General features: G+C 43.7%; 1 long non-coding RNA gene across 1 annotated transcript in view; it reads right to left on the bottom strand.

The window, feature by feature from the left end:
- Positions 1–222: 222 nt before the first annotated feature.
- The window catches only part of LOC122462066, a 155670-nt gene continuing 132014 nt past the window's right edge, over positions 223–23878 (bottom strand). Inside the window, exon 3 of the long non-coding RNA XR_006284407.1 lies at positions 223–316. This is a non-coding gene — a long non-coding RNA (uncharacterized LOC122462066). The remainder of the gene's footprint in view (positions 317–23878) is intronic.

The raw sequence follows: 23878 nt of genomic DNA, 5'->3' as shown, positions 1-23878 counted from the left end.
TTCAAGACCACTACAATCACTTAAAGTACATAAATAAAATAACACAAGATGGCAGGAGAAATATTATGATATATATGCAATCACATCCACATTGGGACCGAAATGACAGTCATATAACAGAACAGTTTTTTAACTGAATTTTCACTCCTAAGAAGGAAACGTGTGATCCTTGGTCACACCTCCAATCAAAGGAAATCATTAATATGCACAGAACTTATCTACGTAGTGCTTTGTACACAGCATCATGCCACATAGGTAGAAATGGGCTACTTTCTGACAAAAATGTATTCCTCTTCTAAAATGATTACCACTCTTTCTGTCAAATTAAAAGTGAAAGTGATGATGAGCCAGCACAAGGAAACAGAACACAATTTAAAATCTGAAACATAACAGAAGGAAAAAATGCTAAAATACATGTAATTATCTCAATTAAAGTTCTATCGAAGAATGTATCGCTGGCAGTCTACATATTTAAGATACCTGAAAGTGCACGATTGGTTTCCTAGAACACTTAATTACACTGCTTGCTGTTTTACATAAGAATCTGAGACTTATTTTCACGGGCAAAGATTTAACAGACTGAGGAAACAGGCCACAGAAAAGATGGGATTTATTTTCAGGTTTCCTTAATTAAAATTTAGTTAGGTAAAATACTTAATGCTGGAGGATTTGTCCCTTCGGGGATGTTTTGGTTATAATGTGGCTACATGTTGGAAAAAAATAAATTACATTATCTTAAATATTTAAAATAGTGATAGTTTGCACTGAAAATCAAATTATTCTCTTATCCCTTGTTGGAAAGTATCAGTGTCAAAGCGTAGTTAAATATGCAACTTAAATGTCAGGTCTTGCCCATGAAGCTGAATTTAATGATCCAGAGTTACCAAAGGTACAAAGGGATCAGTGCATTTTCCCTTTATTCTTTGCTTTTTATTCCAGCCACAGTATCATTTTATATAAAAACTTGTACGTGTTTCTCATTTCTGCTTTTATTCATGTCCTTCATTCCCTTAATAATAAAATAATCTTGTTTAAAAACTCCCAATGCTTATGGGTTTCTTTTGTCTGTCTTGAATAACATGAAGACTATAAAATTAGAGATTAATGGACAGTTTACCATACTCAGTCCCTATGAGAAATAATCATAAATATCAGAAAACAAACCCCAGAGCATGACAAGGTTATAAGTATTGTTAAAAATATTTGTCTTCCAACCAGCTCATTAGTAATACTGTGATAACAGCGAGCTAAATAAAAATGTTTGGGGGCTGCATTAAAAATGCAAAAATACCATGTGCTGTGCTGACAGTGTAATCTCAGCTGAGTAATACCTACCCTGACAGGAAAAAGAGAAAACAAATGAATTTAGTTTAATTGTAAATAATGATCTTATTGTATGGTTAGGTTCCCCCCTTGCCTTATATTCTGTTTTAGGACAGTATATTAGAGTAATGAAATATCTCTGCAATAACTGGCCTGTTTGGACATTGAAACATGTGGTCAGTAGAAAGCAGAATCCCAAACAAGATAATGGGATTTCTCTTAATTTGATTTGCCACAGATGCATTAAGCATGTCAGCGTCCCTGGAGATGCTACTATTTATATTTTGGCTGCTAATTAACCTGGTCACTCAGACTGGTACATAATGCTGCTAGCTGACCTACCATTCCATATAAATCTAATTTGGCCTTGAAGAGCATTGCTAGTTCTGTGAACATGAGGAATTGTCTGTCAAACACCACAGTGGCCTATTGCATCTGTTGAAAATAGGAAGTTCTCCATCCAGTTTGGTGTTTGGTAGAGCAGAGTGAGGAAGAATAGTAGTCACTGCAAATAACAAATCAATTTCTTCCCCAAATGTTGCTCTGACTATGGCAATTTAATAATAAAGTATGATATTGAAGGGACATGAGAGCCCTAAAGAAAAGATTTAAAATTGATTTTGAAAGTTTCTGAACTAGGCCATAGAATGGATGGCCTGGGTTGAGGTAAATGCTTAGTCTCACTCCTAAAACTCCTTGTAGAGAGTGACATTTCAATTTTCCCCAGCTTTGAGAAGCTTGATTTTTACAGCTTCACAGCTCAGTCTTCGAGAAGCACCTTCTAGCAGTGATAATAAAGTATACTGAGTGGGGATATGGACAATATTGATAAAGGGGCACTAATCCCTTTCCTCTGTGAAAAATAGTCTGAAAGCAGATTCCATCCTGAGGAGAGGAAAAAAATACTAAACATGACTAGGAGTAACCTATTTTTCAAAGAGCTTTTGGGAGCCTAAATGCATTTTTCTACTAATATACAATATATATGGATGGCCATGTGATTAAAAAACATTTTAAGAAAAATAATTAAGTAGAAGTAAAAAAAATACATATAGTATATAGTGCACTGGAATGAGGAAGGAAGAAAAAAAATAACTTAAATGAGCTTTAGGAGGATCTTGCCTGTAAGATCTGACACATCAATGTGAAGATTTGCATTTGGGGTTGGAGATTTCCCTTTTAATTGGTTCCCATATCATTGTTTACAACTTCAGCAGTGTGAGCTTTCAAGTCCTCAGCTGAATGCTGCTCATAAAGTTCTACCAGAGCTAACACCAGAATAATTCATGGACAGCCTCTCTGTACTGTAAAAAGAAAAGGAGTACTTGTGGCACCTTAGAGACTAACAAATTGCATTCGATGAAGTGAGCTCACGAAAGCTTATGCTCAAATAAATTTGTTAGTCTCTAAGGTGCCACATGTCCTCCTGTTCTTTTTGCGAATACAGACTAACACGGTTGCTGCTCCGAAACCTGTTAAGGTGCCACAAGTCCTCCTTTTCTTTTTGCGGATACAGACTAACACAGCTGCTACTCTGAAATCTGTACGGTAAAGAACACAATGTTAATGATCTTAGAATCTCTTAGGCCTCCAGAAAAAGTGAGAATTACAACTCTCCCTGAATATACATTGGAAAGCGCCCCCCCCCCGCCAAGATTAAATCTTGAAAAATGAACTAGTGTCATTTTTCCATGAGCCATTTAAATGTATTAATGTCTCAGAGCCAATAGTTAGGTTTCAGAATATCACCCGTTAGACATAGAGACGAACAGCAAAGATTTATGGTCAGAACCCAGACATATCCATGATTCAGTCACCAGAAAGAGGTTGGAATCATACTGTGGCAAGTCAGCCATTAAACTGGAGAACAACAGGAAATAATGTGTGGGGAAATCAATACTTGTCAGAATGAAAATACCCAAAGATATGCCAGATGACCCAGGTTTTATGGTTTATTATCACAAAAAATAACATTCAGAAGCCTGGACACCAAAAGCTTAATTGCATGGCAGTATCACTTTCTTCAATAGCAGGAATTGGAGATGTGAAGAAGTGTAACACAAACATCACAAAATATACTGATAGGGTATAATGTGATTAATCAAAAATGTGACAGCTTGCCATAATTGGTTGAACAACAATGGGTATTAACTAGTAATAGAGCCTGAAAAACAGCAACACACACAGAACCAGCCAAAAAGAGCAATCTGCATCATCAGTGTGCTGTTGAATTTACTTTGGATACTGTGGTGAAGTGGTTAAGATAGCCATGTTGAATTAAGAGGGAACTCACAGAAAGGGAAAACAGTAGAGCTGATTGGAAATTTCTTGATGAAATTTTTTGTTGTTAAAAATGCTGATTAATCTAACTCAAAACTTTTCATGAAAACGTGCTGGTTTCAATGAGAATTGTCAGAAGGAATTCTCAGATCCAGGATGGAACTTCTGATGTGTGTTCACGCATGCACCCACCCCTACCTGATTAGCCAATAGCCTAGCGGTTTCAGCACTCTTCTGGGATGTGGGAGACCCTAACTAACAGGCTATAGAGTAAGTCTCTCTCTCTCTCTCTGGCCCCATGAAAATTGAATTATTTATACAAAGTGGAAAAGTTCCATCAGGAGAAACTGACTGACTTGATAACCTGGTGGCCAATGTGCTCACCTAGGATTTGGCAAACCCAGGTTCAAATCCCTGGGTTGACTCAGCCAGACCAGGAACTTAAACCTGAGTCTTCAATGTGTCAGTTGAGTGCCCAAACCACTGGACTATTCACTATCCTGTCAGTCGCTCAAAAACGTTGAAAGGTCTTGGTTTAGTCCTGTTGAACAAAAATAAACATAGAAGCTTCATTTTTTTTCCACAAAACAGGATGGTGGTTTTCTAGACCACCCTACCAGCCATTACAGACATACACAGCTGAATAACGGAGTATCAAGTTGAGTTAACTAGTAAGAATAATAGGGAGCCTGATCAAGAAAATACAAGCAAAATTTCTGGTTTAGAGTCCTGAGAGTGGATCTGAATTTGAGTCCTTCATTTGTCCCTTGTGTTCCATCTCAAGAGTGAATGAGAGTACTGCAGGCAAAACACTTGCTGCCTTGCAGGAGAGAGCACCCTGAGTGATTGCTTCTTGCTAACCTATGGAGTAATATTAATGGGTATTGGAGTGAGCTGCAACCCTGCCCTCTTCAGTTGGATTTATGGGACAGATGTAGCCTCAAGTTCTTCTGTTTTGTTTTTTCATATAGCAGGAGCAATTTGGTGGGACCTGATGGTAGCAGATAAGACCTCATTCACCATAATTTCTTTAAAAAAAAATTATTCAGGCACCAGGTCAAATAAAAATTTGAAGCCTTCATATAGCTTTGCTTTGTGTGGTAGAGGTTTGCTCCTGGATATGTCATTTCTGTTCAGCTGACAACAAGGCCTTAATAATTGAATGAGTCTAGAATTTTATCACCACCATTTACTCATCCTTAATTTCAGCAATGCATATCAGTTCCACTTCTGCTATAATTGACATGCTGATGAGAGTTTTATGAACCGAATAAAACTTGTTTATTTACGGCATGGTGCATCCAGAAGCAACTTACTACCTGCTTGTCTGTCCTTTTTCAGTACTTCAGGATCCAATCAATCTTTCCAGCTGAAATCCTGCAATATTGCATGGGGACTAAATGGTATGGGTTTGTCACATTACAAGTTTAAATATCTTAGGAGTTCATTGTACTAAAAATGCAAATGTTTATGTATTATTGTGGGATTGTATGCAACTTCTCTAGGGGGGGAAGATGTGGTCAGTGTAAACCCTGGGAAGTGTTATGAGTTTCAAAGGACTTTTTTAAACAGTGTGCCAGGCACAAAAGTACTTTTGGGACAAAGTTAAGGGTTTCCCAGAAACTCTCTAGGGGAAAATGTATGCAAATGCACCCCTTCTGGTTATGCAACTCAGTCATTTGAAGCTTCACCCTGAGGAGAAGACCTATGTTTGCAGATCACCTGTTACAGGAGGACAAGCTCAGAGGCCCACTCTGTATAAAGAACTGACTCTCAGGTTCATGAGTTTGCTTATTCTGAGCCAAGGTGGTTCTGAACTTGTAACCACAGAAAAACCCTTTGGTGGGGTTTGAAGGACTGATTCCTACCAGAGCCCTTGTTGGAGCTGGGGTGATCTCTGGCAAGATTAACAGCATGGAGGTAGGCTCTTTTATTATTTTAATGTGTTTTATCTGTAATGCTTTCACTTTAAGAATAAATGTGCTTGCTTAGGAAAAACTGTGTGGTAACTTATAGCAGTGAGGAATTCCGCTGTTTATAACCTGAAGAGAAACGCAAAGCATGTCTGTTTAGGCAGTCTGACTTGCTGGGGAATGCACTGGGTAGGTAGAGACTGTGCAGCCTAGAAATACCCAAGTCAACAGGGAGAGAGAGAGAGAGAGGTGTGTGTCTCCACCAAAGAGAGGTGACCGTTGGTGGACCATAGAGGGGGAACACAGATGCACACTAGTCCTCAGTTCCTGTCTCCTGGCACTTGGTTCCTGTCTTCCTCCCTAGGCCTCAGGTTACACACTCCGGTTCCAGTCCCTGCCTTCCCAGTCACACCGAGGATACTCCATCCCCAGCTGCCTCAGACTGACCATTACTCCTCCTTCCATGCAAAATTCCCCATTCAGAAGTTCCCACTACTCCTTCCCTCATTCACAGGCCCCTGTTTTGGACTTTTATATTTCCTATCCTTCCTCTCAGCTGCAGCAGCCGGTCCCTCAGTGGTAGGAGGTCTCAGAGAAGTAGCTGCAGCACTAGGGTCCTGCAGAAGTTGTGGGCAATGGGGTTCCCTAGATGGCTGATCTTTCAGCAGCAGAGTGTCCCACGATTACAGATCTCACAGTTTCTGGTAACAGTGGCAACTTATATAGCTGCAGAAGGTTCCTCAGTGGCAACAACTATGGTGGTTGCAGCAGATTCCTGGGTAGCAGCAGATACCTGTGGCAATTCCTCACATGGCTTCCCAGCTCTCCATATATCTTCAGGAAATGCTCTGCAGACTGCAGTTTGGGAACCTCTGGCATCAAGAGTAAATTCTACATTAGCATGATGGTGCGTCAAGCGTTTTAAAAAAAAAAAAAAAAAAAAAAAGATCTAGCTAAGTATAGGCCTGTCAGTCTGAAATAAGTCATAACTGTCCCAAAACTTCATTCAAACTCCATACTGGAAAGAAGTGAAACATTACTTAAGGTCTAAAAAGTCTTAAGGTCTAAAAACTTTTTAAAAATTATTCCTCTGATTTTTGGCTGGGATAAGTCTTAGAACGAATACCCCAAAACAGTATGTGAAAGCCTATTCCTGCTATAGTTCCAAACCAAAAAGGTGTGGATAATCATCTGAACTTTTACATGCTTACCTGAACTCGCCAGCAAGCCTTTTAGGATTCATCTATAGCGAGAACTGACATTTCTGAGATGGATGAATCTCTGTCTGTGACTTAAACTTGCTCGATCAAAGTAAGTATTTAACTATCACAGGTCATTTTCTCCTCCAAAGAGCCTCAATTTTTTTCTGAAAAGTCAGGTTTTAACAATTTCAGGACTGGCCAGCACTTACAGAATGTAATTAAGCCTTACAGAACTTAACCTTCATGGGGGCGAGGGGGAGTGGGAGGAGTCATGTATCCCTACAGTAACTGTTGTTCTTCAAAATGTGTTCTGTACATATACATTCTACTGCCGGTGCACCCCGTGCACTGTAGCTGGAGACTTCTGCCAGCAGCATCACTAGTCAACACAAGCCCCTGCTCTCCTCATGAGCTGGGCCAAGGTCATAGAAGGGGCATATCCACTGCCCCTCTCTATTTCTTCGTACCAATGTATTCGTAAGGTCCAAGCAGGGAAGGTGGGAGAGGTGTGGAATGTATATGTGCACAACATATCTCAAGGAACAACAGTTAAAGAATAGATAAGTAAGCATGTTTTCTCCTTCAAGTGATTGTGCACATATACATTCTATTGCAGGTGACTCATCAGCAGTTCCCTTCCAAGTGGTGGGACTTCCATTCACTTGAGCAGAGACTGTAACATCAACTTGCCAAAGGTGGCATTGTCTCTAGACGATTCACGGATGGTGTAATGTCTGGAAAAGATATGTACAGATGATCATGTAGCTGCTTTGGGTACACAAAGACCACACTGGGCAACACAGGTTTAATGAGCTAGTGCAGGCTCAGCGGCCCCACCCCATCACACCTGTGAGAGATGTCAGAATTGGAGTGAGGAGCTTAAGAGAGAGAAATGCAGCTCAGTTAATGGCAGACCAGGGAGGAGAGCAGACCAGACCTTCAGTCCTCACCTCCTGGAGAGAGGGCCGACTAAAGGCAGGAGCTCCTTACTGACCACTGCCCAATAGCCCCTCCATGAAGGAAGGAAGGGCCTGATCCTGACTCACCTTGAAAGGGGACTATTCCTCTCTATTACTTGTGAACTTAGTATAGGTCCACAGCCTGCTGAGCGCCCTCTGAAAAGGGGGAGCCTTAACCCAGCTTTGGGACAACCCATTTCTGTTAATTACCCTTTCTTTCTGTTCATTGACAGCCCAGAAGAGGTTGACTAGCTGGGGACCAGCCAGAGAGCTGAGCCTCTTAGTCGGGGCCGGCTCCAGGCACCAGCGAACCAAGCCGGTGCCTGGGGCGGCAAATGTAAAGGAGCAGCAGGATGTCGGGCTCTGGGGTGGCAATCCGCCCTGGGCGGCAGTGGGAACACAACTCTTCTTCAGTCACCAGCAGCAATTCAGCAGCCGCACCATCACTCCGCCTCCATGTTCAGCGGGCAGGATTCCGCCTCCCCGTTCGGCAGCAAGTTGGGTTTTTTTACAGCTTGGGGCGGCAAAAATGCTGGAGCCGGCCCTGCTCTTAGGGCTGGAGTGGGAAAACCACCTAGACATCCCAGAGCCATAGCCTGGGTGAGTGCTGGGGCCCCACCCAGAGCCTGAGGGGGTGCCCCAGTGACAGAATGTTGTTCAGAAAAGCTGATGTAGTTGATTGAGCTCTGGTAGAGTGAGCTGTTATTGCTGGTGGAGGAGAGACTTTAGCAAGATCATAGCACAGCTTTATGCAGTCAGAAATCTAATGTGAAATTTGCTGAGCTGTTACTGGTTGACCCCTAATTCTCTCAGTAAGGCTACAAAGAGTCTGGGAGAAGATGTGAAAGACTGTGCAGTTTAGGTAAAATGCCAAAGCTCTACAAACATCTAAGGTATAGAACACTTCTTCAGCTGTGACAAGTGAGGGTTTAGAAAAAACACCAGAAGCTGAATAGTTTGAATGAGATGGAAAGCCGACATCATCTTTAACATGAACTTAGGGTCTAGCCTAAGGGGAACCTTATCTTTATGAAAGGCTACGAAAGGAGAATCAGCTAAGAGATCTTAAAGTTTTGAGACTCTCCTTGCAGAAGTGCTTGACACCACAAATGCAGTCTTCATATACAATAGAGATAGCGAGGTTCTCACCATAGGTTTAACGGCGGGAATACATTAGTCTGGAGAAAACTAGGTTAAAATCCCACAAAGGTACTGGATCAGACCCAGTAGGGTATACCTTGACTAGAAGTTTCTGAAATCTGGATATCAAAGAGTGACAGAAATGGAAAAATCTATCCACAGGCAGGTATACTGCTGATATAGACAGCCAGGTAGACTCTCAGTGAACTGATGGAAAAGCCAGCTGATTAAGAGTTAAGGTTGCTTGGTGGTATGTTATCCCCTAGCAATATGTTGTGTTGAGCAAAACTCAAAACTTCTGAAAACCAGGAAATGCAGAGTTAAGGTTGTCTATGCAACCTTAACTCTGCCCTCTTTCAGCAATACCCTAGGAGAGCAATACAGTGTTGCCAATTCATGATACCTGATGTGTCCACTAAAGACCCATTTCCTGGAATAAGCAATTACATCAGAATCTCAGCTTTCATTTTAAAAAAAAACTGTCCTCCTGATTGCAGAGAAAAGCTTGAAAATGTGAACCCTAATGGTTGAAAATCCAGAGGCAAACGTAAAAAATAAAAAATAAAAAAATAAAAAATACATGTAGGATTATTTTAAGTGTCATGATTTTAAAGCAGTCTGGCCTGACTCAATTTTGAATGGTTTGGACTGGCAGTGATTTAAAAAGCTGATGGATTATTGTTATTATTTATATGTATCACAATAGCAACTAAGGACCCTGGGGCAGGCCAACATTTGTCAGAGGTCACAGCAGCGTTTTTCTTCTTCTTCTGAGAACTCAGACCATCCTCAGAGGTCAAAGTTGAAACATCAAACAGAGTTTTCCCTGTACCTGGGACAGATTGTCTGCAATATCCTCCCACAATCTCTCTCCAGACTAGCATGCATCTACCAGAAGTCCTGGGAATACACTACCCAGCATTCCCTCTGAACGGAGATCAGATGGAAGCTTCCACTCACCTTGCCTCTAGGGGTTCCATTCTTGGGCAGAGGCAGGAGTCCTGCTGTACTTCCAAACATCCCTACTGCCTCCCCAAAACCACTTCCTTTTATTTCTAAGTGGCTGTTCTTCTTGTCCTGCAACTCTGCCTTTACCATAAAACTGCTGCAACATGTTAAAATGGTTCTAGAGACTTCCCTCATCTCTCTCTTAAAGTGCCAGTACACCCAATTACTGGACCAATTGGGAATTGCAGCCCCACTGCACTAGGCATTGTACAAACATATAGTCCCCGCTCCAGAAAGCTAACTATCTAGTTAGATTTAAAACAAACAAAGGGAATAGAGGAGGGAGAATGACAACAGCAACAACAATTAATTTAAACATACATATTTCACATAAAAACTATATTAAAATAACAAATGTTGCAAAGTCAAGCACTCAAAATTAGGAAATGCCCGAATTAAGTTTGTTCATGCAACTGAAAAGAGGGTCTTATACAAGAAAGTATTAAGGCTTGGCTACACTTCCGAGTTAGAGCGCATTAAAGGAGCCCCGGGCGCACTAGCTCACTACCCGTCCACACTGGCAAGGCATGTACAGTGCTCTGACTCCATGGCTAGAGCGCGCCTGGTATTCCACCTCGGCGAGTGGAATAACATTTCGTGCGCCCCCGCTGGAGCACCACAGAGCCAGTGTGGACACCCTGGTCTGTTAGCGTGCTCTGATCGGCCTCCAGAAGCGTCCCACAATGCCTGTTCTAGCCACTCTGGTCATCACTTTGAACTCTACTGCTCTGCCCTCAGGTGACCAACTATCAGACCTGCCGTTTAAATTCTCTGGGAATTTTGAAAATCCCCTTCCTGTTTGCTCAGCCAGGCATGGAGTGCTCTCAGCGAATCTTTCCAGGTGATCATGCCTCCACACGCCAGGTGATCCCCAGTATGGAGCAATGGCGAGGTGCTGGACCTCATCAGTATTTGGGAGGAGGAAGCTGTCCAATCTCAGCTGCGCTCCAGCAGTAGGAATTACGATATCTTCAGGCAGATATCAAGGGACATGATGGAAAGGGGCCATGACTGGGACGCACTGCAGTGCAGGATTAAAGTGAAGGAGCTGCAGAATGCCTACCGCAAAGCTCGCAAGGCAAACAGCTGCTCTGGTGCTGCCCCTGCAACTTGCCGTTTCTACAAAGAGCTGGACACGATACTTGGGGGCGACCCCACCTCCACTCCAAGTACCACTCCAGAGCCCAGTTCAACAAGGCAGGAGGAGGAGGAGGAGGAGCAGCAGCAGCGAAGTGGGAGAGAGGGTGCTGAGGTGGAGGAAGACACCCTGAAATCCCTAGATGCACGCAGCCAGAAGCTGTTCTCAAGCCAGGAGGAAGGTAGCCAGTCACAGCGGCCGGTGCTTGGGGAAGGACAAACACCAGAGGAGGTTCCCGGTAAGCAGCTTTTATTTTAGGAAGGAAGTTATTCAGTGTGGGCTCTTGGGGTGAGGAGGGTTAGGGCTGCATGCATGCCTAGTTGTGGAATAGGGCGTTGATGTGCTCACTCACATTGTGGTAATCTGCCTCAGTGATCTCTTCAAAGGTCTCATCCAGAACTTGGGCAATGCGCTTGCGCAGGTTTCTCGGGAGAGCCACTGCGGTCCTTGTCCCAGTAAGGCTAACTTGTCTGCGCCACTGTGCCCTGAGGGGTGGAGGGTCCATTGCTGCACACAGGCAAGCTGCATATGGGCCTGGGCGGAAGCTGCATTGTAGTAGAAGACCCTCCCTTGCTTCCCAGGTCACCCTCAGCAGCGAGATATCTTCCAGGACGAACTCATCCTACGGAAAACGTGGGGACAGTGTTCAGTATAGGAGCCCCCTGCCACTGTTGGCTCTCCCCAAGGCACAGAAACCCAGAAGACAGTACAGCCATGAAACAATCAGTCACGCTTGACCCAGTGCTTACTCACCGTTTTGGGGCTCCCATGGGTTGTGTGCTCGCTTTGGGACAGGCAAATTATGCTATTGTGTAGACTGTGCTTGCCCTTAAGTACGGGGGAATCATTGCTCTGTCTGGTGTGAACAATGCTGCCTCTGTTAAGTGCTGCATTTTGCCTTTACAGATACAACCTTGAGATCTCAGCCGTCCGTGTTATCACTGGCCGAAAGACTCCAAAGAATCAGAAAGAGGCCACGTACAAGCAAAGACCATATGTTGCATGAAGTAATGCAGCATTCAAGTAATAAAAATCAAAAAGTGCAGAAGTGGCAGGACAGCGAAAGGAGGATCCGCCAACAGAATGAGGAGCGCCGGCACAAAAGCGCGGTGCTCCAGCAGCAAAGCACGGATTGGCTGATAAGCATAATGGAGAGCCAGGCAGACTCTAACCAGAAGCTCGTAGCCATGCAGGCAGAGCACTACCGCGCCCCCCGCCCCCCCCCTGCAGCCCTTGTCTCAAAACTCTTTCCCTGGTGCCCCCATGTCCACCTCCAACCCACTTCCCCCAACATCCAGCTTCTTACCACCACCAGCTGCCTCCAATACCTGTAGCTTCACCATCCAGCCCTGAAAACTATGACCCCTACCCACTGCACTCAACCCCCATCTCCATGCAGTATAGCACTCATTGCACAGCACTCCAGATAGGAAGGCTGAGTATGATAACAGGACATAGGCAAATCTGTGACTGTACCGTTCCCCATCCCACCCCGTTGCCCTGTTTCCCAAGCAATTGTGTTTCTTTTCAATAATGAATTTTCTTTTCAATAAGTGGATTTTTTGGCTTTGAAAACATTTTTTATTACTACATAAAGTAAAAGATACCTTAGCCCAGGAAAGAAACAGGCATTGCAAGTCAGCATAGCAAACACAGATTCCTACCAACATTGGAACCACTGAACTTCACTCCTGTGCAGGGCACCAGACATTACCGGTAGCTTTCAGCCTCAAATTGCTCCCTCAAGGCAACCCTAATCCTTGCAGCCCCACGCTGGGCCCCTCTAATAGCCCTGCTCTCTGGCTGTTCAAATTCAGCCTCCAGGCATTGAACCTCCAAGTTCCATGCCTGAGTGAATCATTCACCCTTCCCTTCACAAAAGTTATGGAGGGTACAGCATGCGGATATAACCGCGGGGATGCTGTCATCGGCCAGGTCCAGCTTCCCATACAGAGAGCGCCAGCGGCCCTTTAAATGGCCAAAAGCACACTCCAAAGCCATTCTGCACTGGCTCAGCCTGTTGAACCGCTCCTTGCTGCTGTCAAGGCTCTCTGTGTAGGGTTTCATGAGTCACGGCATTAAAGGGTAAGCAGGGTCTCCAAGAATAACAGGCATTTTGACTTCCCCTACGGTGATCTTCTGGTCTGGGAAAAAAGAGTCCCGGCTTGCAGATTCCTTAACAGGCCAGTGTTCTGAAAGATGCGTGCGCCATGCACCCTTCCAGGCCAGCCTGCATTAATGTCAATGAAACACCCATGGTGATCCACAAGCGCCTGAAGAACCATAGAGAAATACCCCTTCCGATTAACATACTCGGAGGCTAAGTGGGCTGGAGCCAGAATTGGAATATGCGTGCCATGTATCACCCCTCCGCAGTTAGGGAAACCCATTTGTGCAAAGCCATCCACAGTGTCATGCACGTTACCCAGAGTCATGGTTCTTCTGAGCAGGATGCGACTAATGGCCTTGCAAACTTGCATCAACACGATTCCAAAGGTCGACTTTCCCACTCCAAACTGGTTAGCGACTGATTGGTAGCTGTCTGGAGTTGCCAGCTTCCAGAATGCAATAGCCACCCGCTTCTCCACCATCAGGGCAGCTCTCAATCTTGTGTCCTTGCGCTGCAGGGTGGGGGCAAGCTCCTCACACAGTCCCATGAAAGTGGCTTTTCCGAAAGTTCTGCAGTCACTGCTGCCATCCCAGACTTGCATGACGATGTGATCCCGCCACTCAGTGCTCGTTTCCCGGGCCCAAAAGCAGTGTTCCACGGTGATGAGCATGTCCATGAATGCCACAAGCAGTCTCATGTCATATGCGTTACTCGAGTCGATATCGTCGGAGCCCTCACTGTCACTTTGGATCATAATAACTCGACTGCCAAACGTGACGTGCTGGCGACATTCGTCAGCATACTCCTCAGCAGTTCGGGCTTCATTCCTGCAGACCAAAAGGGAAGACAGAGCGCACCGTACAAAAACCGTTGAAAGATGGCGCCAAATGTGGACGGAAGCACAGGGATTGCTGGGATGCGAACCGATGCATCACAGGGCATTGGAGACAGGACGCAGAATGCCCTGCACACCCCTCCCCTTCCCACAAGCCACAGCGCCAGAATGGGAAGAGGTGCTCTGTGGGATAGCTGCCCATAATGCACCGCTCCCAATGCCGCTGCAAGTGCTGCAAATGTGGCCACACCAGTGCGCTTGCAGCTGTCAGTGTGGACTGCAGCGCTTTCCCTACTGCGCTCTCCAAAGGTGGATTTAACTCAAAGTGCTCTACATCTGCAAGTGTAGCCATGCCCTTAGGCAACCTTAAGTATAGGCAGCACTACCAGCTCTGCCTATAATACTACAAACCCCACTGTCCTCCTTCTAAGCCATTATGCTGATGCATTGTTTATTTTCACTGTACAAATCACTATACCACCACACATAGCACTTTTGTCAGTTTGGGTTGTCATAATATTGATGATGATGATAAGGAGGAGCTGTCATTATAGTATCTTCAATAGCTTAGTTCTGGCAGCGAGCACAAAACCATGCTTCAAGTGATGATACTTTCTTTGAAGGACACTACATAAAAATAAATTGTATTGTATCCATATCCAGGAAAGTGAAGTCAAAGTATTGCTTCCAGCCCCACCGTTACTCCTGATTTTTCGGATCTGGAATAGGTGAAATGATAGCTATAGATATATTCTTCTATTCTCTCTGTCTGAGAATGCTACTTTCAGGAAATTGTGGAGTGCACATAGTAGTTTATTTTTTGTCCAGACAGATGGGGTGGAATGACCAAGAATTTATAAAACCTTAAAATATGAGTTATAGAGCCTTACAGTGAAGCAGAAAAAGGAGCAGGGCATTGAAGATTCAATCCTCCTGCAAGTGAACTCAATAGCCAAGTGCCCACAGACTTCAATGGCAATGGATTCTGTTCCCTAATCACTGATAATACGACCCATTACTACAGATGCTGGTAATGGTCCTCGGATTCCCTTCTTTTTTACACCAAGGCTTCTCACAAAACATGATGATGTCAGTAAATTGAGGCACAAAGCCATATTCCCCTCTTCAGACCTTGTTGCTGCGAGATGCTTGAGCCCGCTAATCTGCTTCTCATTCTCCTAAATAGAAGTTTCTCTTTAAATGCTTTGCTGAACTGAGACCTTTTGCAATATCCTTTGTTGGGTTCTTCTGCAGCTGGGGAAATTCCTCCTAAAATCTGTCCTGACTGACACTGGGGAATTTTCTTAATGAAGTAGGCATTCCTATAACATGGGACACTCTCTTTTTAAGTAACCCTTATTGTAATCTGGCAAATTTCCATCTGGAAATGGTTCCATTTATCACCAAGGTACTTTATTTTTAATCATATCTAGATGCAGTTTGTTACTTCCTTTTTTTAAAAAAAAATTTACACTTATCTTTTTCTTTATCAAAATAACCTTAGTTGTTACTGGAGAAGTTCCTTTTTGAGTTAACCCTAATTTTTATTGGGAAAAATCTTTTTTTGAACTAGTCCCAGTTGTAATTCGAATCTGCCCCAGTTGTAATTCGGGAAGTTTCTTCTTAAAGTATTAGTAATAAAACTTAACTTCCATAGTTTCTCATTCATACAGCTCATGGCATTTTGCAGGATAGATATCACCACCATATTACAGGTGTGGAAACTGAGGAATGGAGTGGTTAAATAATTTGCCCCGGTCTGTGTAGAGGCTTTTAGGGGCTTTGTGTTGGAAGAGAAGCTGAGCCCTGATTAGGGGTCAGGGCTTCTCTGACTAGGGGTCCTATAAAGGTAGCCAGCTAGCCAGGCAGCGGCACAGGAGCCAGCAAACAGAGCTGTACACAGGGGAGTTTGAGTGGGAGTTTCTATTGTGGTGCTTGTTTGGGGTTTGTTTTTGCTGTGGGTGGTGGTGTTTTGGTGTGGTTTGTGTTTCCCAGATTAACAGGATTTAGGTGGGAAGGCTATGGCAGATACAGAGGCAGCAGTGGGAGTGACTCATGTCGTGGAAGACACAATGAAGATGACTGAATGTGGAAGCTGCGGTATGTACATGATCCTGGAGGGGGCACCTGGTAAGAGTTTTGTCTGCATGAAATGCTGTCTGATAGAGCTGATGGAGGAAAAGATCCGAGGTTTGGAGATGCAGGTGGAAAGTCTGGTTGAGTTTAGGAAGGGGTTTGAGCAGATTATGGAGCAAAGACATGAGGTATCTGAAGGGAAAAGCTCTGACTTGCAGATGGAAGCAGGACTGAGGAATTCTGAGGGGAGACTGGGTAAGGAAAGTGGTCAGTGGAAGCATGTGACTAAAAGAACCAGGCAGAGGAAAAGACAGGCTAGTGAAGGAGAAATAGAGCTCAAGAACAGGTCTGCAGAGTTGGAAAATGAAGAAGGGGCTCAGCAGGTAGTCACTGAAGGTGGAAGGGCAAGGAAGAAGAGAAGAGCGACTAGTCCTATAGGAAAAGGGGAAGAGTCAATGGAGACTACACCAAATATGAGCCCCAGGAGGATACAGGATGGGTTGAAGAGGATTACAAGGGAGAATAGGAATGGAAAGAACGTGCAGCCAGAGGGAACAGGGGATAGACTGGAGAACAGCACCGTCACCAGGAAAAGGCAGGTCTATGTGATCGGGGACTCTTTACTGAGAAGAATAGACAGGCCTGTAACCAGAGCTGATCCAGAGAATAGAAGGGTGTGGTGTCTTCCAGGTGCTAAGATACGGGATGGAGACCTGAGGTTGAAAAGGATCCTAAAGGGAGCAGGAAAGAATCCCCTAATTATCCTTCATATGAGAACAAATGATACGGCTAGATTCTCGCTGGAAAGTATTAAGGGAGACTATGCTAGGCTGGGGAAGACGCTTAAGGAAATCGAGGCTCAGGTGATCTTTAGTGGGATTCTGCCTGTTCCTAGAGAAGGGCAACAAAGGTGTGACAAGATTATGACTATCAACAGATGGCTTAGGCAGTGGTGCTATAAGGAGGGCTTTGGGATGTATGGTCACTGGGAGGCATTCATGGACAGAGGACAGTTCTCTCGGGATGGACTTCATCTGAGTAGGGAAGGAAATAGACTTCTAGGATGGAGGCTGACACAACTGACTAAAAGAGCTTTAAACTAGGAATTTGGGGAGATGGTTAGGAGGTGTCCAGGTAATCTCCATGCCGGATTTTAACATTGAGAGGGAAGAAAACGAAGTAAGAAAGGATACAGCTGTGGGTAGGAGAATGTATATAAGGAGGAAGGGCAGTGTGGATACCAGTCTAATAGGTTATACGGGCTGTAGAATGACCGTGCCTAACAGGGTAAAGAATGTGAGCGAGGCCAAAACAGGAAAAATTAAGATGTTTGTACACCAATGCAAGGAGCCGGGATAACAAAATGGAGGAACCAGAGCTACTGGTGCAGGAAGTGAAACCAGATATTATAGGGATAACAGAAACATGGTGGAATAGTAGTCATGACTGGACTACAGGTATTGAAGGGTATGTGCTGTTTAGGAAAGACCAAAATAAAGGTAAAGGTAAAGGTGGTGGAGTAGCATTGTATATCAATGATGAGGTAGAATGTAAAGAAATAAGAAGCGATGGAATGGATAAGACAGAGTCCGTCTGGGCATAAATTACATTGGGGAAGAAAACTATTAGAGCCTCCCCTGGGATAGTGCTTGGGGTGTGCTATAGGCCTCAGGGATCGGATATGGATAGAGCCCTTTTTAATGTTTTTAATGAAGTAAATACTAATGGAAACTGCGTGATCATGGGAGACTTTAACTTCCCAGATATAGACTGGAGGACAAGTGCTAGTAATAATAATAGGGCTCAGATTTTCCTAGATGCGATAGCTGATGGATTCCTTCACCAAATAGTTGCTGAAGCGACTAGAGGGAATGCCATTTTAGATTTGGTTTTGGTGAGTAGTGAGGACCTCATAGAAGAAATGGTTGTAGGGGATAATCTTGGTTCAAGTGATCATGAGCTAATTCAGTTCAAACTGAATGGAAGGATTAACAAAAATAAATCTGCAACTAGGATTTTTGATTTCAAAAGGGCCGACTTTCAAAAATTAAGAAATTAGTTAGGGAAGTGGATTGGACTGAAGAATTTATGGATCTAAAGGCAGAGGATTACTTTAAATAAAAGCTGCAGAAGCTATCAGAAGCCTGCATCCCAAGAAAGGGGAAAAAATTCATAGGCAAGAGTTGTAGACCAAGCTGGATGAGCAAGCATCTCAGAGAGGTGATTAAGAAAAAGCAGAAAGCATCCAGGGAGTGGAAGATGGGAGGGATCAGCAAGGAAAGCTACCTTATTTAGGTCAGAACATGTATGGATAAAGTGAGACAGGCTAAAAGTCAAGTAGAGTTGGACCTTGCAAAGGGAATTAAAACCAACAGTAAAAGGTTCTATAGCCATATAAATAAGAAGAAAACAAAGGAAGAAGAAGTGGGACTGCTAAACACTGAGGATGGAGTGGAGGTCAAGGATAATCTAGGCATGGCCCAATATCTAAACAAATACTTTGCCTCAGTCTTTAATAAGGCTAAAGAGGATCTTAGGGATAATGGTACATGACAAATGGGAATGAGGATACGGAGGTAGATATTACCGTATCTGAGGTAGAAGCGAAACTCAAACAGCTTAATGGGACTAAATTGGGGGGGCACAAATAATCTTCATCCAAGAATATTAAAGGAATTGGCACACGAAATTGCAAGCCCATTAGCAAGAATTTTTAATGAATCTGTAAACTCAGGGGTTGTACCGTATGATTGGAGAACTGATAACACAGTTCCTATTTTTAAGAAAAAAAAAGTGAGCCGGGTAACTACAGGCATGTTAGTTTGACATCTGTAGTATGCAAGGTCTTGGAAAAAATTTTGAAGGAGAAAGTAGTTAAGGACATTGAAGTCAATGGTAAATAGAACAAAATACAACATGGTTTTACAAAACATAGATCATGCCAAACCAACCTGATCTCATTCTTTGAGAAAGTAACAGAGTTTTTAGACAAAGGAAACACAGTGGATCTAATTTACCTAGATTTCAGTAAGGTGTTTGATACCATGCGACATGGGGAATTATTAGTTAAATTGGAAAAGATGGGGATCAATATGAAAATTGAAAGGTGGATAAGGAATTGGTTAACAGGGAGACTACAGCGGGTCCTCCTGAAAGGTGAACTGTCAGGCTGGAGGGAGGTCACCAGTGGAGTTCCTCAGGGATCAGTTTTGGGACCAATCTTATTTAATCTTTTTATTACTGACTTCAGCACAAAAAGTGGGAGTGTGCTAATAAAGTTAGATGATACATAAAGATGATACAAAGCTGGGAGGTATTGCCAATTTAGAGAAGGACTGGGATATCATACAGGAGGATCTGGAAGACCTTAAAAAGTGGACTAATAGTAATAGGATGGAATTTAAGAGTGAGACGTGTAAGGTTATGCATTTAGGGATTAATAACAAGAATTTTAGTTATAAGCTGGAGACACATCAATTAGCAGTAACGGAGGAGGAGAAGGACCTTGGGATATTGGTGGATCATAGGATGACTATGAGCTGCCAATGTGATATTGCCGTGAAAAAAGCCAATGCAGTCTTGGGATGCATCAGGCGAGGTATTTCCAGTAGAGATAAGGAGGTTTTAGTACCGTTATACAAGGCACTGGTGAGACCTCACCTGGAATAGTGTGTGCAGTTCTGGTCTCCCATGTTTAAGAAGGATGAATTCAAACTGGAACAGGTACAGAGAAGGGCTACTAGGATGATCCAAGGAATGGAAAACTTGTCTTATGAAAGGAGACTCAAGGAGCTTGGCTTGTTTAGCCTAACTAAAAGAAGATTGAGGGGAGATATGATTGCTCTCTATAAATATATCAGAGGTATAAATACCGGAGAGGGAGAGGAATTATTTAAGCTCAGTACCAATGTGGACACAAAAACAAATGGGTATAAATTGGTCATTGGGAAGTTTAGACTTGAAATTAGACAAAGGTGTCTAACCATCAGAGGAGTGAAGTTTTGGAATAGCCTTCCCAGGGAAGAAGTGGGGGCAAAAGATCTATTTGGCTTTAAGATTAAACTCGATAAGTTTATGGAGGAGATGGTATGATGGGATAACATGATTTTGGTAATTAATTGATCTTTAAATATTCATGGTAAATAGGCCCAATGGCCTGTGATGGGATGGGATCTGAGTTACTACAGAAAATTCTTTCCTGGGTATCTGGTGAATCTTGCCCATACGCTCAGGGTTTTGCTGATCGCCATATTTGGGGTCGGGAAGGAATTTTCCTCCAGAGCAGATTGGAAGAGGCTCTGGAGGTTTTTCGCCTTCCTCTGTAGCATGGGGCACGGGTCACTTGCTGGAGGATTCTCTGCTCCGTAAAGTCTTTAAACCACAATTTGAGGACTTCAATAGCTCAGACATAGGTGAGAGGTTTTTCGCAGGAGTGGGAGGGTGAGATTCTGTGACCTGCGTTGTGCAGGAGGTCGGACTAGATGATCATAATGGTCCCTTCTGACCTTAGTATCTATGAATCTGTATCTATTTAGGACCTCACTCCTTCAAAAAGACATGCATACAAAGAAGCTTACGTGCACATGTAAACCATCTAGTCCTAATGTACTCAAAGGGACAAAGTTACTCATGTGAGTAAGAGTTTATAGTATTGGGCCTGTTATTGTTATCTTTTCCAGATTGTGAAAAATTGGTACACTAAATCCAGAGAAACACAGTCATAGAAAAATTCATATAGAGCTCCATCCGATGACCGTTGAGTAAAAGAAAAGATTCCCACTGACTTCAATGGGATTTGAATCAGGCACCATGTCTCAAGAGTAACTCAAAGTTGGAAGAAAAGTACTGATTTCTGAGGGCAGATTTTTTTGCAATTTGCTTTAGAGTCTTCATATTTTTTCCATCTAAATTATGCCTCAGTAAAATAAATTTGTTCTATGATTATGATGAATCTAAAGAATTTGTATGTATTCAGAAGATGAATAATGATACAAATTAAGTTGATACCAAAGACAAATTATATATCACTATTCTGAATTTTCTGATCCCTCAGTTTGTAGTTTATTGTTTTTTAATTATTCTATTATACATAGAAGGAAAGAATATGGCCTTAATGGATTTTTATAATGTTTTTGGGAGAAAAAAATATAGATGTCTATTATATTTGTAGAAGCCCAATTGCAAGGGGATTTAGAAGTCATTCCTTAATTCTAAAGCCCTGATTCTGCAAGTGAATCCAAATGAGTGGCCTCTTGAACCCGTGTGTAGAATCAGTTGCAAGTTTGGGGGCTTAAAGCATTGATTCAGCAAGGTACTTAGGCAAATGTTTAATTTAATCATGTGAGTAGTCCCATTGATTTCAACAGGAAAACTCACGTGTTTAAAGTGAGGCATGTAGGCCCAGATCAAAGGTATTTAGGCACCTAACTCCATTTCAAAGGACCATACTTCTTAAGTATCTTGCTGAACTGGGACCTAAGATGGGGTAAATACTTTGGCTCTGATTCAGGAAGGACACAAATATTTGGTTAACTTTAAGTCACTGAGACTTAAGGACTGCCTGTTGGTTAACAATCCTGAGCTGTAGGCCCCCCGGGGAGTAGACCTTTCTACCAAAAAGGTCAAGTTTTTTTTAAAGAGTCCTTGGACACAGGCGTGGGTCCCTGCTGCCCCTGCCTTTCATGTTCATTAACCGCAGACACCACCAAGGAGCAGGGCTGCGATTGGGAGTCTAGATATTTGTAACCCTTGGAGGGGACGAAGTATTTGCATTCTACTCCTGAGGCCGTCGTGGGGAGAGGCCAGGGTAAGCCACACAGTTTTGATGCTGTTTTGAATGGTCCTAATGAGTGGCAGTGCCACTCGGGATGGACCTTCTGGGGCCAAAATATCCACCATTGGGTCCTCCTGTTCCACCACCTCCTTGACTTGTAAGCCCAGATTGTGCACCACCCTGCAGAGTAGGTCCTGGTGGGTGCGACTATCTATGGGTGGTGGTCCTGAGACTGAAGTTCCCGCTAGCATCTTGTCTGGGAAAGGGGACGAGGACGCAGGCGGGGGAAACCGGGTCATCCTGGGCCTGTTGGTCCACGGGCACCTCCTGTTCCACCTACTGTTCCAGATCAGTGACCACTGGTTCCACCACAGGGGCAGGGGTCTATAGCCGGAATCCCTTCCGCGCCTCTGGGCGCAGGACAGCTGTCCGAAGCCATCAGCACCCTGGGCTCAGATGCCACTGATTGGGAGTCCTTGGACAAGGTACCCTGGGACTGATGATATGTCCAGGGGGTCCAAAAAGGCCGTTGTGCCAGTCCTTGCCATTGAGGCAGCCATGGCATTGCACCCACTTCTGGCCATTAATGTGCCAACCGGTGCTGGCGCCAGTGAGAGTATCTAGACCCTGCATCTGATTCAGAGGATGGGGACTGGGATCTCAGAATAATGCCCCCTTTACTGTGCTGGGGACAAGTGACTTAGAGACGCAGGTGGGCTTGTCATGGGACAGTAGTGCCCGCAGCAGTGCCGGGGGCTTGTCACAGAAAGTTGGGGACAGTCATGTGCAGCCTGAAAGGTGTCCAGGGTGGACGGTAGCCCCACCTCCTCCACCATATGGATTGGGGAATCCAATGGCCCTGGGCTCAACAGTACTCCTTGTGGGTCTGAAGTTCCCGGTGCCAACTCCGACAGTCTCAGGGCTGGGTACTCCTCTCTGGGACGCGCCCCATTAGCCGAGACCACAGGACTTTCAGGGCTTGAACACCGGGGATCGAGACATGCCCCAATGTCCCCAAGGGAAAAAGACTGGGGTGGAGGGGGAAACCCCCGCTCCCAACAGAACTACTACTAACAAAATGTAGAACTATAAACTACTGAGATAAACTACATTGGAAAGCTTGGGGAAGCAAAGAGAACTTGCAAGCAACCCACTCGCAGTTCTGATAACTGTGACAGGTGATAAGAAGGAACTAAGGAGGGACCAAGTCGGCAGGGTCACATATTGAGCGCCATGAAGGCACCACTCCAGGGGGCTCCACAGCTGACCCAACGGGAGCTGCTGGCGGGGGAAAAAAAAAAAAAAAAAACTTATCAGCAACTGTGCATGCAGCGCACACACACCTGATTGGAATCAACATGAACAAGCACTCGTAGTATTATAATTAATTTCCCTGAATCTGAAATCTGCCCGCCAAAAAAGTTATCTGGACAATCAATAGTACAGTTTCCCCAAAACCTTTTCCATTTATTGATGCAAAGGGTTAAAAAATTAGATTTATTAGACTCATATAAAACATTCCAAATCCCTCCCCCCGTCCCAACCCCAAGCAACGGGATGTGCTTGTATAGCCAAAAGAGGCCATTACCTGTACATATTGATAAAGTGTTTCTTTCTCCAGCCCAAGAAAGATTTTAAAAACTTACAGGATTTATATTGTTAGTGGATAAACCTAATCTTCTGCTACCCATGTCTTGGAATCCTTATTTAATGAAAAAAAACCCCAAAGATTAAAAGCTACTGGTATTACAATTGTCAACACATTAGCCTTAATTTTTTCAAAAGATTTCAGATTGGTCTTGTTCAGCAAATACTCAATCAGTTATTTTTATAAACACAACACATGCTTGTAAATTCACTCTTTAAATTCTTCTATGTCCCTTGAGACAGACACCGTTTAGAAAGATAAGGTCATTCAGGATATTAAGGTACTCACAAAGGCTACTCTCCCAGCTTAGACTCAAATCGCCGTATTGACTGGTAGCGCAGTGCTTGTTGGTGTTCCGAGTTTTTTGAAGAGGGCATACTGAACATTGTGTTAGTGTCGTACAGTCTTGTGAGGCTGTGGACCACTGAATTCCCCCTGCCACCGCTACCACCACATTCAAGTAGTGAACAGAA

Source organism: Chelonia mydas, chromosome 10 (genome assembly GCF_015237465.2).
Source record: "Chelonia mydas isolate rCheMyd1 chromosome 10, rCheMyd1.pri.v2, whole genome shotgun sequence".
Taxonomy (NCBI): Eukaryota; Metazoa; Chordata; order Testudines; family Cheloniidae; genus Chelonia; species Chelonia mydas.
Note: the sequence above shows the minus strand (reverse complement) of the source record. Positions and strands in the feature narration are given on the sequence as shown.